Here is a 14,054-nt window from a genome sequence, read left to right on the forward strand (position 1 = left end):
CAGTCCCTCATTTGTAAACCAGACTTCCAGACTTGATAACAGGGATCGCCACGTGCACCAGGCCTCACTGTTGGCAGTGTTTGATAACCAAGTATTGCCCAGCACCTGGTGGAGGCTCAGTGGTTTGCAGCTATTTCTATATTTCACTCATCCTAAGACATTCATTTTTCATGCTTTATTATTTGTACATCTGACAATCTTTGACATCCTAGTATTGTGTCAGATTTTAACGGTGCATCTTACCATTAATGGGACCTTGATTTGGATGAAATATGTTATTGTAATTATTAGTATTATTACCACTGAAGAGATCTGATAAAATAATGAGACTGCTCCCATGAGCAGTGGACAGCAAGTAGCCTTATTATCTAGTGATAGCCTGGCACAGATTTTCCGACTGGGAGACTCTCCAGGAGCCTGTGTACCATGGCGCAGATGGATGAATGTTGCCCTGTGGTCCTGACAGGCTTTCTGTAGATCTGTCTCATTTTAAGCAAACCCAGGATGCAAATATCTAGGTTCCTGTTTGAACATGAATGACTAAGTGACACTTTAAAAAAGAAGAACATTATAAAACACTGCAAAGCAGTATTTCTCAATCTGTTTCATCATCCCCCATATACCCTGCAACCAGCCTTTGTAGACATTTATTCCTGGTCACTCCCTGATGAAAGCTTAATGTTAAAGACATTTGGGATTTATGCATTATTTCTACATCTTTGTTTTATATGTGAGAAGATGCATTAAAGAGTACTATGCTGGACCCGGGCGGCACACACCTGTACTCCCAGTGACTCAGGAGGCTGGAACAAGAGGATTGCAAGTAGGATGCCAGCCTCAGCAACTCAGCAAGGCCCTACACAACTTAATGAGACCCTGTCTCAAAATAAAAACTAAAAATATAATGGATGTAGCTCAGTGGTCATGTGCCCCTGGATTTAATCCCAGTACCAAAACAACAACAACCAAATACTATGTTTTGCACACATGTATCCCCTCAAATTCTCACCCCATGTGCAATTTCTCTCCTTTGAGAATGTGTGCAAAAGATACAGATTTAAAGAATATGTAAAATACTATGTGACTCAAGACACTTTGAATTGTACTCAGTGTTTCCATGACAGGTCAACCATGAATAGGAAGATGTACAAATACTGTATTTGATAAACCCTTTCAGTGAGGTGCCCACCTCATGTTTGTGACAGGGGAAGTCTGTCTTGTTATTTTTAGATCTACTACCTGGGCCACATATCAGGAAAGTGGGACACATCTGAGCCATGCTTAATTTTTGTAATTGAAGAAAATTTGTCTCCAAGTAGACACTTCTGAAATGTGTGTAACAGTTTTCTCCAATAGTGCATTCAAATAATCTTTATTATTTCTCTGATGGCTCCCCAATATCTTTTCTTTCTCACATTGTTATTTTTCTAGTAGCTGAAATCAACGTCCCAGTTAGTAATTTCCTCAAATATTCTCTACAGTTTTACACTGTCAGTGAACTTTCCCTCACTATAACAGATACCTGAGATAAAGAGCCAAAGGTCTCTTTTTGGCTCATAGTTTTGAAGGTTTCACTCCACGATCAGTTAACCTCGTTTTTTGAGCCTGTGGCAAAGCAGCACACCATGGCAGAAATGAGTGGCAGAGTAAAACTGCTCAATTCATGGCCAGGAAGGGAAAGAAAGGAAAAGGAAAAACGGAGGTCACAGTATCTCCTTCGAGGGTGCACCCTCAGCCATCTGAGCGCACCCCACGAGCCCCTCTCTCAGGGTCTCACCATGCTCATAGCACCTCACTGGGAACAAGCCTGTACTGCAGGGGCCGTGGGGAACATTCCCCATCCAAACTACAGCAAACCCCCACGGTCAGGATTCTGTAGTCTCAAAGGCCATGGCCCCAGAGGAAGGGCTCCTGAAGAAGTGTCAGTAGCTGTGTTCTTTCCTGCTTCCTGCTTCTCACTTCCTGCTTCCTCTTCCCACTTCCTGCTTCAGGCTTCTGGCTTTGATCGAGAGTCCGAGCACAGGAAGGACAGGCTCCTGGACTACAGCGTGGTATCTCTGCCTCAGAGGACAGAAGGGGAAAACTAGGCCGCACCGTGATCCAGAGGACAGACCAAGGCACACAGGAAGTGAGCTCTACAGAGCAGCAATCTCTGCACAAGAGGAGAAGGAGTCGAAGTTAAGAGAAGAGCAAGGGCGGGGAAAGATGGGAAGGAAGCAGCCATCTTGCAGGGCAGAACTCTGAAGAAATGATGTCCTCTGCCCTGAGCTGCCACAGGGAGACCCTGGCTGCCTAGCTGAGCTGGGGCCACATGGGAAGTGGCCTGGCATGGCCTTGGTGGCTTGCCATTTCTTATTATAATTCCCTGTCCCCTGGCCACTCTGGAGTAGGCTGGGAGGGCCAGGGGGTCCCTTGGGGACTGCTCTAACCCTGATTAGGATTTCAGGGTGGACCAGAGGCCAGGCTGAGCACAGCCCCCACTACCCCTGACTGCTCAGAAAATGGGATGCGTGAAAGATCCTGTGACTTGCTGGCGGGAGTGTAAATTAGTTTAGCCATTATGAAAACGTAAGGGGAGGTTTCTCAAAAAATTGAAAACAGAACTGCCATATCCTGCAATCCCACTTCTGGGATATAGACAAAAACAAAAAGATGTATCCCATCACAATCCGTCATAATTAAGATCGGAAATCAGCCTACATGTCCATGGACACAAAGGAATATTATTCGGCCATAAGGAAAAATGGAAGTCTATCATTTTCAGCAAGATGAATGGAGCTAAAGGATATTGTTTAGTGAGACAAGCCAGACACGGGAAGACTAGCACTGCACGTTCCCTCTCACACGTGGAGGCTGAAAAAGTCACCCTGAATGTAAAACAGTGACTAATAGGGGTTGGGATGTGTGCTAGGAGGGGTGCGGGGAGGGCAGATAAAAGAGACAGGATTTGACCAGTGCCTACCATATGCCTGTGTGGGGTATCACACCAAGCCCCCTTATTAGATACAATTAATAAAAAGATAAGACAGAAATAAAGATCACATATAGAGGCCAGAGCCTTCTATTCAACAGTATAAATGGCCTGCCATGTTTAAAACAAAAACGAACCAAAAGAATAGCTTTCTAGAATTTTTACCTCCATTTTGGCTAAGTACAAGGAGTCTGGAAGACTCTGGGGGCATTTGTCCAGCTGAGCCTTAGGAAAACAAGGGACCTGCCAGAGCCTCCTCTCCTTCCAGGGCTCGAGGGCCCTCTGTTCCCCATAGAAGGACTTTACCAGTGTGACAGCATTTGCTCTGCTGTGTACCCCAACCCCGGCTGCCTCCGTGCCTCACTGAGGTCCGAGGACTGGCCTGGACGCTCTCCTTTCCTCATGTGATGACCTGTCAGGATCTCTGACCAGCAACTCAAGTGGCCAAGCTCAAGGTTCTGGAGGATGCAAACTGTTGAGACTCCAGAAAAATGCGCCAACTTTATTTCTGGGTAGAGGATCCCAGCTAACACTCCGGATCCTGATCCTCCATCTAACCGCATATAGATCATAGGACCTCTTTTCTTGTTTTTGGTAAGTGGAAAAGATTGAAGCTGCAGCAATTGCAAAGGGCTAAGAGAGGTTGGCTCTAGGGAGATGGAAGGCCAGAGGGGCAGGAATCAAAGGCCATCTTGCGCAGCTTTATGGTTTCTCCAGGGCTCTGCTTTGCTTCCCTTGGCTCTCACAACAGAGGCCCAGGAGATCATTTCATAGCAGATGTCCAGAACTGTGCATGGCTCAGGGGACACTGTCTAGAAGTGCTTCTTGCTTTAAGCTGGTTGAGTGTGCATGTGATACTTTAAATTTCACAGTTACATAAATTCAACATCTACTTTGCAGACCTCACCTGGCTAATAAAGGGGGATTGTTATGGTTTAGATATGAGGTATCCCCCAAAATCTCATGCGTGAGACAATGCAAGAATGTTCAGAGGTGAAATGATGAGGTTATGAGAGATGTAACCTGTTCGGTGGATTAATTCACTCATATGAATTAACAGGGGTTAACTGTAGGCAGATAGGATTGACCAGAGGTCACCAGGGGCATGCCTTTGGGGTTTATATTTCGTCTGGTGAGTGAAGCTCTCTCTGCTTCATGGATGTTATGTCCGGGGCTGCCTTCCACCACCCTTCTGCAATGATGTTCTGCCTCACTTTAGGCCCAGAGCTATGGAATTGGTCAACTCTGCACTGATCCTCTGAAACCATAGGCCAAATTAACTTTTCCTCCTCTACGCTGTTCTGGTCAGGTCTCTGAGTCACAGCAAAGCACAGCTGACTGACACAGGCTCTCTCTCTCTCTCTCTCTCTCTCTCTCTCTCTCTCTCTCTCTCTCTCTCTCTCTCTCTCTTTCTCTTACACATACACACACACACACACACACACACACACACACACTGATTCACATTCATACACACACATACACATGCCCCTATCAACGTATAGTTAGAATGTGTAAGAACAGGAAACTTTTCTGTCTTGTTCAATTCTGGGGTTCCCAGGATCTGGAGTAATGCCTGGAATCAGTGCCACATCGCCGTTTGGGGGAGGCAGGAGGCAGGGCTCAGCAACTGGGGTCCTAACCCCACAGCAGGTTCTGAGACCAACCAGGCCACTCTGGCTGTGCACCTTCAGGTGAGTGTCAATCTCTGTAGTTTAGCCAGTTTAAAACATAGGATTTGGGCTCTTCCTGGAGCCCTAGGGCCTACTTGCCTCAGCTGATGACTTGGCCTTCACTGAGGCAGAGGGAAGGTTCTTCAGGCTTAAATCAAAGGCGTGTGGAGTTTCACTGTGTGGTGTTCGCTCGGCCTCCATTCTGACGCACCTCTGTGGAAGGAGCAGAAGCTGCACGTGATCTGGCTTAAAGGGACCGGGAGACTTTATTTGCTGGGAGCACACAAGCCAGTATGTTTGGAGCAGCTCCAGTGTCCTCTGGGGACAGCACCTCAAGATGCCCATCAGCTAACAGGAAGTCTCTGAGAAGATGTGCCCTGTGATCAGAAGATGCAGGGTTATGTCACCTGAGGGAAGGTCGAGCTTATGCTCCCCGGAAGAGTGACGCTTTCACAAACCCCTGACCTTGACCAGGGAATGCAGTCAATCTGGCTGCAAAAGAAGGACAAAAGTTCAGCTCAATGGCACAGGGAAGCCAACATTGACTCAGTGCAGCGGGTACTTGCATAACAAGCAGAACACCGATCATTGCACACATGATATGACAATCTGGCCTCTGCACTCATTCAAACCTGGACTAGAGTCCCACCTGCCCTGGCCCAGGTGTAAAGTCTTGGGCAAGTTACAGTCTCCTCAAGCCTCACTTTCATCATCTCAAATTGGGAATAATGACAACAACTTTTTCCAAGGTTGCATGAAGGTTAAAATTTTAAAAGGCACATAAAACACCATGAAGAGTAAGCACCCCACGAATCTTAGCAATAGCCATTTAATAGTTACAGAATAATATCTTTTGGGTGAAGACCTTGTGGTAAGAGTTGATTGCGTAACTCTCTAAAAGGGTAGGTTGGAGTCCTGACTCCAAGGGCCTCAGAATGTGAGCTTATTTGGAAAGAGGGTCTTTACAGAGGTAATCAAGCCTGAAAGTGGGTCACTGAGGCGGAGGCCCCATTCAACATGACTGGTGTCCTCATAAAACAGAAAAATTCGGACACAGACATGCATCAAAGGAAGTCAGAGAGAGTAGGCACAAAAGATGGCCCCTGGCAAGCCACGGAGAGGTCTGCAGCAGATTCTCCCTCAGAAGGAAGCAGTCCTGCTGCTGGAGTCTGTGCATGTCCCTCAGCCCAGGCCATGTGCAGAGAGGACCTTCGAGATTCCACAGATACATGAGAGAGAAAGAAGGTGAAGATCAGGTTGAACTGGTTTGTCTCCATGGAACTGGCCTCCAGGCTGTGCCAGCAGCTGGTGGGCTCTGCCTCCCCTGCCCTTGCAGCTCCCCTGCTGGCCACAGAGCGTTCCCTGACTCTGCTGGCCACCTGACAGCTGCCAGGGCTCTGATGAGCGGCAAAGGCCAATAGGACATGGGCCGGGGGACGCCAGGGCGGCAGCTGCTCAGGCTGGCCGCTCACAGATCTTCGCCAGTTGGCCACAGGAGCTGGGTCTGCCCAGGCACCAGGCTTGCCCTGAAGCAGAGATAGGTCAGAGCTCGAGTTTTACAAAGTACAGGTGTGGGCACCTGTTATGTGCCTGGTTTCGCTCCCATAAGAATAGACAGCTCTTCAAAGTGGGCAATTCCTGGCCTTTCATTTCACATAAAATTCACCCATTCTTACATATGAGATCGTTTTCCACATGAGCTGTGAGGTTTTGACTGTGCATTAGGACGAGCAGAGACCCACCTGAGACATCTGCTGGTTCCCAGAGTGGTGTGCGACCCAGGAGATGGAGCAGGGCCCTAGGCATGTTGAAAGTAGGGGGACATGAGAGCCCTGGTGGCATAACAGCTCACTCTGCCTCTGTACCTGTGAGTTCCACGTCCATGGGTTCAACTGCCACAGAACAAAAATACTTTAAAATGTTTTAAATAAAAATATAAATTTTAAAATATAACAACTACTTACATAGTGCTTATGATTGTATTTGGTGTTGTCAGTAAGCTGAAGTACCATGCCATTTTATTTTTTAATAAAACTTATTTTTGTTGGTATTGGGGATTGATCCAGAAGCACTTGACCACTGAGTCACATCCCCAGCCCTTTTTTTTTTTTAAAGGCAGTGTCTCACTAGGCTGCTTAGGGCCTTGCTGAGTTGCTGAGACTGACTTTGAACTCAGGATCCTCCTGTCTCAGCCTCCCAAGCTGCTAGGATTACGGACATGCACCATCACATCAAGCTCTATGCCCTTTTATATAAGGGACTGAGTGTCTGGGATTTTGGTGTCTCCCGGGGTCCTGGACCAATCCCCCTGGACACCGAGGGATGACTGCACTTCAGGAGGATGCTGACTTACGTATCCCTGTGCAACACTTTCCAATTCTATTAACTTAAATAAAGGGGACTGAATAAGCTCCGTCGCCTGATGACAGCATCATTCCCTAGTTCAGCCAAGTTTTTCCCTCTGGGTAATAGTCTGTAGCTGCTGAACAGTTCACCATAAAATTTGGTAGCTTAAAACAATAAACATTTTTGACGTCACAGTCTCTGTGAGGAGTCCAGGCCAGGTTGGGCTAGGTGCTTCCAGCTCAGAGTCTCCTGTGAGGTTGCAGTTAGCTGTCAACCAGGGCTGGTCTCATCTGAGGCTTGACTTGGAGCAGTGGATGTGGATTTGCTTCCAAGACCACTTGCGTTGCCATTAGGGCTTGGACTCTTGACACATGGGTCTTTTCACAGTGTCTTAGTCTGCTTTTTGCTGCTATAACCGAGTACTGCAGCCTGGGCAACTGTAATGAACAGAAACGTATTGGCTCCAAGCTCTGGAAGCTGGGAAGTCCTAAAAGGAAGGGCCATGTCTAGCAATGGCCTTCTTGTTGTACCATCCAATGCTGAAAGGACAAAGAGAGGGTGAGAGAGTGGGGTGGGAGACTAAAGTCATCCTTTCATGTGAAACCGTTTTCTTGCTAATGAGCCTAGTCCCGTGATAATGGCATTGATTCATTCTCTACTCTCGTGGCCTGGACACCTCTCACTGGGTTCCAGCTCACGACACTGTTGAACTAGGGTTTGAGTTTCCACTCACGCTTTGCAGGAGACAGACCCAAACCATGGCAACAGGGTTGCTTCAAGACCGCCCCGGCATCCTCCAGGGTGAGCAAACAGGGAGAGAGAGTGGACCCCCCAAGATGAAAGTCACGGTTTCTCACAGCCCAGTCTCAGCTGTGACACCGCAGCACTTTTGCTTTACTCTGTTAGAAGCCAGTTTCCAGACCTGGCCCACAGGCAGGCAGACTACACCAGGACAGAAGCCCAGGAGGGGGCCGCTGGGACCTATCTTAGAGTGCCTCCCATATTCAGTGTCAAAGCAGCTTCCACAAGGACATTCTACCATCAGCTGCTTTGCCAGGACATTCTCCCATAAGGAGCTTGCTCCTCACAGCTCCCGTGACAAATAAGAAAGACCGCACTCTCTGGAAAGACTCCCCCTCTATCAAGTTTGTATAAAGAATAAAGGGTTAAAAGTAAATCATGGAAAATTCTACTGTCGTCCATTATTCAAAATACTGAGTACAAAGTGCTCCGCTTCTGCTTCTGCACTGATACCTACAACAAAGCCAACACTCGAAGGAACACATCCTCCACCTCATTTAGCATCTGCCAATAAATCCGCATCTAACCCTGAAACGCTGCCCCGGCTGGTGCCATCAAGTGACACAGAAGAGCGGAGCTGCCATTCTGTTCCTAAAGGGACAGACGTTTACAATATTTCTCGTCAAGGGTCACATGGCCTTGGTCACAGCTACTCAACCCAGCCACTGTCACACAAAAATAGTCATAAACACTATGTCAACAAGTGGACATGGCTGAGTTCCAATAAAACTTTATTTACACAAACAGGCCCCAGGTCAGACATGGCCCGCAGATTGCAGTTGACCAACTCTGCAGTAGAGAATAGCCCGACTTCTATTAGAGAATAAAACAAAATTAGAAATAAAGTTTAAACTCAAACCAGTGTGTTACTATTTCTGACAAAGCATTAAGATGACACATGTATACAATGTGTGTACATAAATCCGTCCGGGCTATATTCAGAGGCTGTATTGGTAATCACCGTCTGAGTATTGAAAAAATGTGATCTGTGAAATCTCCTGTTGTCTATCATAATTTTAAAAAAAGTTGTGTGAAACTGTCAAACCAGTGAGGTGAGTGTGGTCAGATTTGAAATCTTTCCTCTGTTCTCCTAACGGTGAATTTCCACCTAAGCACCTGGAATAGGGCTATCATTTATTTCTTTTGACTGATTCTATGACAAAAAAATTACTGGGTGCCCCATGAAAATCCCATGAGCTTGAGGGCTACAGGTAAGTGACAGAAAAGCCTCATAATAATAATTACTAAACCTGAAATGAAGGCAAGGAAGAGGTTTGGTAAAGATTTTTCAAGTCCGAGTCCTAGAAACAAGAGTCAGGCAAGCCCCAAGTCTGAGAAGTCTGATGGAATCTTCTTACTCGTGATCTGGCCACAGGTGGAGATGGCAGGCAGAGGACTCTAGGGCCCACCCAACCTGTCATCTTTCCCTCTGCATCTCAGATGTCTCAAACCTTCAAACTCAGTTCAGTACATGACCCTGGTGCAGATCTCTCCGAGGAGGAGGAGCTTGCTATGGTTTGAAGTGTCCCTCAAAGTAAATGTGTTACAACTGACCTCCAAGCAAGAGGGTTGAGAGGTGGGACCTTTGAGAGGTGACTGGTCACCAGGGCTCTGTGCTATCATTATTGCAGGAGTGGTTTGTTGTAAGTGCAAACTCTGCCCTCTCCTGCACGCACTCCCCTCCCCCACCACGGTGCCTTCTGCCGTATTACAACACAGCAAGTGTTACGCGGCTCAACTTAAGGACAGACCAATCACCACTGAGAGTCTTTATTAAGCCAGCCCGCTGACTGTCTCACACAATGCCCCAAAATGGCTATTGGGAGAACAGCCCCAACAAGAGTTGTAGGGGTTCTTATACCAAAAATCCCATCAATCATAAGTGTCTATTGCTATGATTCGAAATTACAAACTAACATCACGAGATCATCAACAGAGGGGTCAAAACGACCCTTACCTAGGTACAAACTAAAGAATGGTTACTAACATCCACACAATCACCGTTCACATGGTACATTGTTTAGAAGCAATAGGAATCAAGAGAGAGTAATTTTTCATTACATAAGAATTGTCATTTTGTATTGCTAAACATGTCACACTAAGTAACTGATGATGGGCACAGAGGTGGGGTGTTCCCATGGGAGAAGCTTATTTCCTACATAACATGGAGTCTCAGAACAAAATGGAGTCTGTTTGGTCATTTCCCTTAGAGTCTGGCCTATAACATTCTCATGGAGCCAGATCTGTCAGCCCATCCTACAAGGAGGGGCCCCCCGACACCGGCTCTCCACCCTGTCTTCCAGTCTTCAAAATCAGGAGGAATAAATGTTGTGGCATCAGTTACAGCGCACCAAACAGACCAAGCCCAGCCGCTGGCACAGTTGTGACTCACCCCCAACAGGAGGGACTCCTCCAGAGTCCTGCCTTCCTGTGCCTTTCATGGACATCTTCAATCAGGCTCATCCCAGCCTCCCGGGACAGCGTGGGAGTTGTTTGCGATCACAGCACACGAGTACACGGCATCAGTCAACGCCTCATGCTCAAGTGTGATCAAAAATTAATTTAAAGAGGTTTAACTTTAAAAAGGGACATTGATGCAATGTTCATAAATCAATGAACTAAATATTAGCCCTCGTAGGTGTTATGAAGTCAGCTAATGATCCCTTCTGCAGTAAGCACAATTCTTAATCATTAACACCATTACAAACAGCCTCTCTTGAAATTCCCCAGCCAATACTTCATAACGCATAACATCCATTTTCTAAGCAATCACGGAAAAATAAGGACAAACTAGGATTAAAACTGCTGCAGGTTCCCAGCTTCCTGGTAGGCTAGTGCTGCCTTGAAGCCGGGTCATGTGACGGTCTGGGGTTTTCCTACTTCAGTGGGCCTCGGAATCCCCAGTGGGCCCCCTGAGTTCTGAAGGTATGTCTGGGTGGGGTGAGAACTTGGATTTGTTGACAGGCTTTCAGTGACGCCGCTGCTGCTGGCCCAGGGACCACACTGCTGCTCTAGGGACTGGGTCTGCAGACTTCCTCTAAAGAGCCACACGGTGTGGTCAGTGTGGTCTCGCAGCCAGCACCACCTCCACTGCACCGTCCAGCCAGGTGGCTGCAAGGGAGAGCGGCGTCCGCCCCTGCAGAGCGAGTGGCCCCACTCCAGGAGACCTGACAGACAAACACTGGCAGCTGGCCGGATTTGGTCTTGAGCCACAGCTGCTGACCCCTCTAGAGAGGATGAAGGACTCTCTTCAAAAGGCTCTAGGAATGGGGAGGCGGGAAGGGCGTGCGGGCCAGCCCCACTCAGCCTGCCTGACGAACCAGAAGCAGAAGTGCCAGGACGCTGGACTTGGCTTTGCAAATGCGCCCCAAGAACCGTAGCCAATATTTGTCCAGAAACAACAGAGCATGCTAACAGCACACGGCTTCAGAAACTGGGGCGTCACTCAGCTGCACCACTTGTTCAAGAGGAGACTGACAGAGCCTACCTCTGTCCCTTGTCACCATGCATAATGTGGGCCTCCAGCGGGCTGCGTGTAAACCACGAGAAAGCTGAGACCTTGTTGACTTAGCATTTGGAGAGCAAGGAGCTGGTGGCCAGGGGCGGGGGAGGCACAGCTGAGGCGAAGGTTCACTTCCCAACTAGTGAGGTCAGGCTGGAGAGCAGGAGCGTCCTTATCTCTTGATATCAGATTCCAGGAACACCTGATAGGGAGGATCCATGACTTAGGACAGGCGACAGCGTCTGGGCGGATTCAGTATGGCTTGAGACCTGAGGCAGAGGGACTCCCGGTTCTGCTCCCTAGGTTGTAAGTGTCCTACCCACTTTGGCGTATGGATCAGTACCCAGCAAGGTCATTGACAGCACAGCCTCTGTACACAAGAGGTCCCAGCATGAGACATGTTCTCTGAATCAGAAGGGTCACCTGGAGAGGATACAGGCATGGCAGAGTACAGCAGTCAGGGTTCTGGGTGTTTGTGGGTAAGAGGCGGAGAAGGGGACACAGATCAACTAGGGACAAAATGACCAATTGTAAGGAGCTGGTTTCGTGTAACTGTGGAAGCTGTAGTTGGGGTTTTTTTGATTTGGGGTGTTTTTTTTTATTTTTAAGGCCTTCTACTGATTGGGGAAGCCCACTCACATTACAGAGGGTCATCTACTCTACTCAAAATCAACCAATTTAAAATCCCATCTTAAAAAAAAATGCCTTCAGCTGGGTTTGGTGACACATGCCAGTAATCCCAGGGGCTCAGAAGGCTGAGGCAGGAGGATTGCAAGTTCAAAGCCAGCCTCAGCAAAAGTGAGGCACTAAGCAACTCAGTGAGATCCTGCCTCTAAATAAAATACAAAACAGGGCTGGGGCTGGGACTCAGTGTTCGAGTCTTCCTGAGTTCAAGCCCTGGTACCCCCTTCATAGAAACATCATAGAATTATGTTTGACTAAATATCTGGTCCCCTGGTCCAGTTGGGTTCACACACAAAACGACCCATCACTCTGAAGCGTTCCCTGGCAGCGTCCTGGAGAGAGAAGGTTGCTTGCTGGCGTTTCTAGAGTTTCTCTGGTATTCCTCCTTCCTGAGCTTGCAAGGGTCCCCTTCTTCATTCCATGAGCTCCTCCAGTATTGCACAAATATTCCAACTCAGAGTTGATCTCTCTTTGGGGAGGGATGGGGGAAGAGAGAAAAGAGGACCAACAACCTTTAGGGACAAAGGAACCATAAACAAGCCAAATCCAAACCCAGTCTGCCACGAGCCAGTCTCTGATGTTGTGCTGAGTGATGTCATGCCATCTAGACCTTCTCCACAGCCTGGCAAGGAATGCTTCAGGGTAGCTTGTCTTCACTCAAATGCCCCGTGGCTCCTGGTTAAGGTGAAGAATAGTCATGTTGTAAGTCTCCAGTGAGCTACTGAAATTGGGTATTTTCTTTCTTTTTTCCCCCATGGTCAAAGGTAATTTATTAATTCATGCCAGGGCTTTCCTGGATGGCACCCCAGAGGGCCCCTTCAAACTTAAAGGATGGGCTTGAGATTTGTTCTTCTCTGGATTTAATAGCGATCATATTTCCCAAGCTTGGACCTTTTCTAACATTGAACAAGAACAGAACTGACTTTTTTGCAAACACACTGAGGACCGGCATCTGACAGAAGTCATTATTTACAACCTTCTCCAGTCTGCAAAGTCACACACAGATACTTCAGCCTGATTGGAATAATTAATCAATGATGGAAAAGTCCTTGCTGAGGAGAAAATTGGTTTAAAAAGAAAACCAAGTAATTTCAGCTGGAAAAATGGCCTTTAAATGTGTTAGGGATATTACTTGCCATCTCTAACCCCAGAATAGACAGAAAGAATAACAGAAACATGGGTAGAGCCTAAAGGTATCTTCCAGAACTATGCCCAGATATATGCTTGCTAATACAGACTCTTACGAATTATTTTTAAAAACTCTAACTCTAACTTTACTGTATTAGTTCATTTTCATTGCGATAATAAAATATTTGGAATAAGCTACTTTATAAAGAGAAAAAGTTTATTTTGGCCACAGTTCTGGAGGTGTAAGATCTAGAGGCCTCATCCCATGGTGGCCTTCTTGCTGGCACAGCCTCAAAGCAACATGTGGCAAGAAAGGGAGCATCCATGTGTATGTGCCTCTTCTCTGGTCTCTCTCCCTCTTCTTACAAAGCCATCAGGATCCAGTGATGGACACTCCTTGCTAAAGAATGTAATCCCTTCCCAAGACCCCACCTCGACTACTACAGTTGGATTAAGTTCCCACCCTCCAACACCTCGAGGTGGGATGCAATTCAACACAAGAAGTCTTGGGGGACACGCATACCATCTCCAAACACGAGGAATCGAGCCCGTGTTCACAACGATGCCTAATGCAGAGTGGAGCTCACCAACATGTGAGCTTAAATCTTGTACAATAACCACATCTCACAACCCCCCAGCTGGTCACAACCAGCTGTCCTGACGCACCACCCCCCGCCCTGCACGCTAAGATGCAAGTGGCCCAGGGGCCTCCCCTCACCGTAGCTGCTGCTTGACCGTGAGAAAAACACCAAGCAGGATCCGAGGGACACTCGCCGAGCGAGACAGCTGGGGAGAGTCCTTGCCTGGTTTTCCCGGCAGGCCCGAGCGACGTGCCACTGGATGTGGTCAGTGTCCAGTGCCGCACGTCAGCAGGCTGTGGACAGCGTGCCTGGCTTTTTCCTTTGGCATTGCTCTGTTATTTGGGCTTTTGAAAATTGCTTTAGTTTAG

The 14,054-nt window shown here is 47.6% G+C and overlaps 1 long non-coding RNA gene across 3 annotated transcripts; it reads right to left on the bottom strand.

Moving 5' to 3' along the window:
* Positions 1-446: 446 nt before the first annotated feature.
* LOC306664141 lies at positions 447-11,750 on the bottom strand. Of its 3 annotated transcripts, none has more exons than XR_013764658.1 (5): positions 11,279-11,750; positions 10,184-10,330; positions 6,387-6,536; positions 4,744-5,021; positions 447-2,152 (listed from the first exon to the last, which is right to left on the bottom strand). It is a non-coding gene; the product is annotated as an uncharacterized lncRNA (long non-coding RNA). The 3 variants fall into 3 exon arrangements; XR_013764660.1 differs by lacking the exon at positions 11,279-11,750 and adding an exon at positions 10,583-11,231; XR_013764659.1 differs by lacking the exon at positions 4,744-5,021 and having other exon boundaries at positions 11,279-11,745.
* Positions 11,751-14,054: the final 2,304 nt, after the last annotated feature.

This window comes from Sciurus vulgaris (assembly GCF_902686455.1).
Source record: "Sciurus vulgaris genome assembly, chromosome: 6".
In the NCBI taxonomy this organism is placed as follows: domain Eukaryota; kingdom Metazoa; phylum Chordata; class Mammalia; order Rodentia; family Sciuridae; genus Sciurus; species Sciurus vulgaris.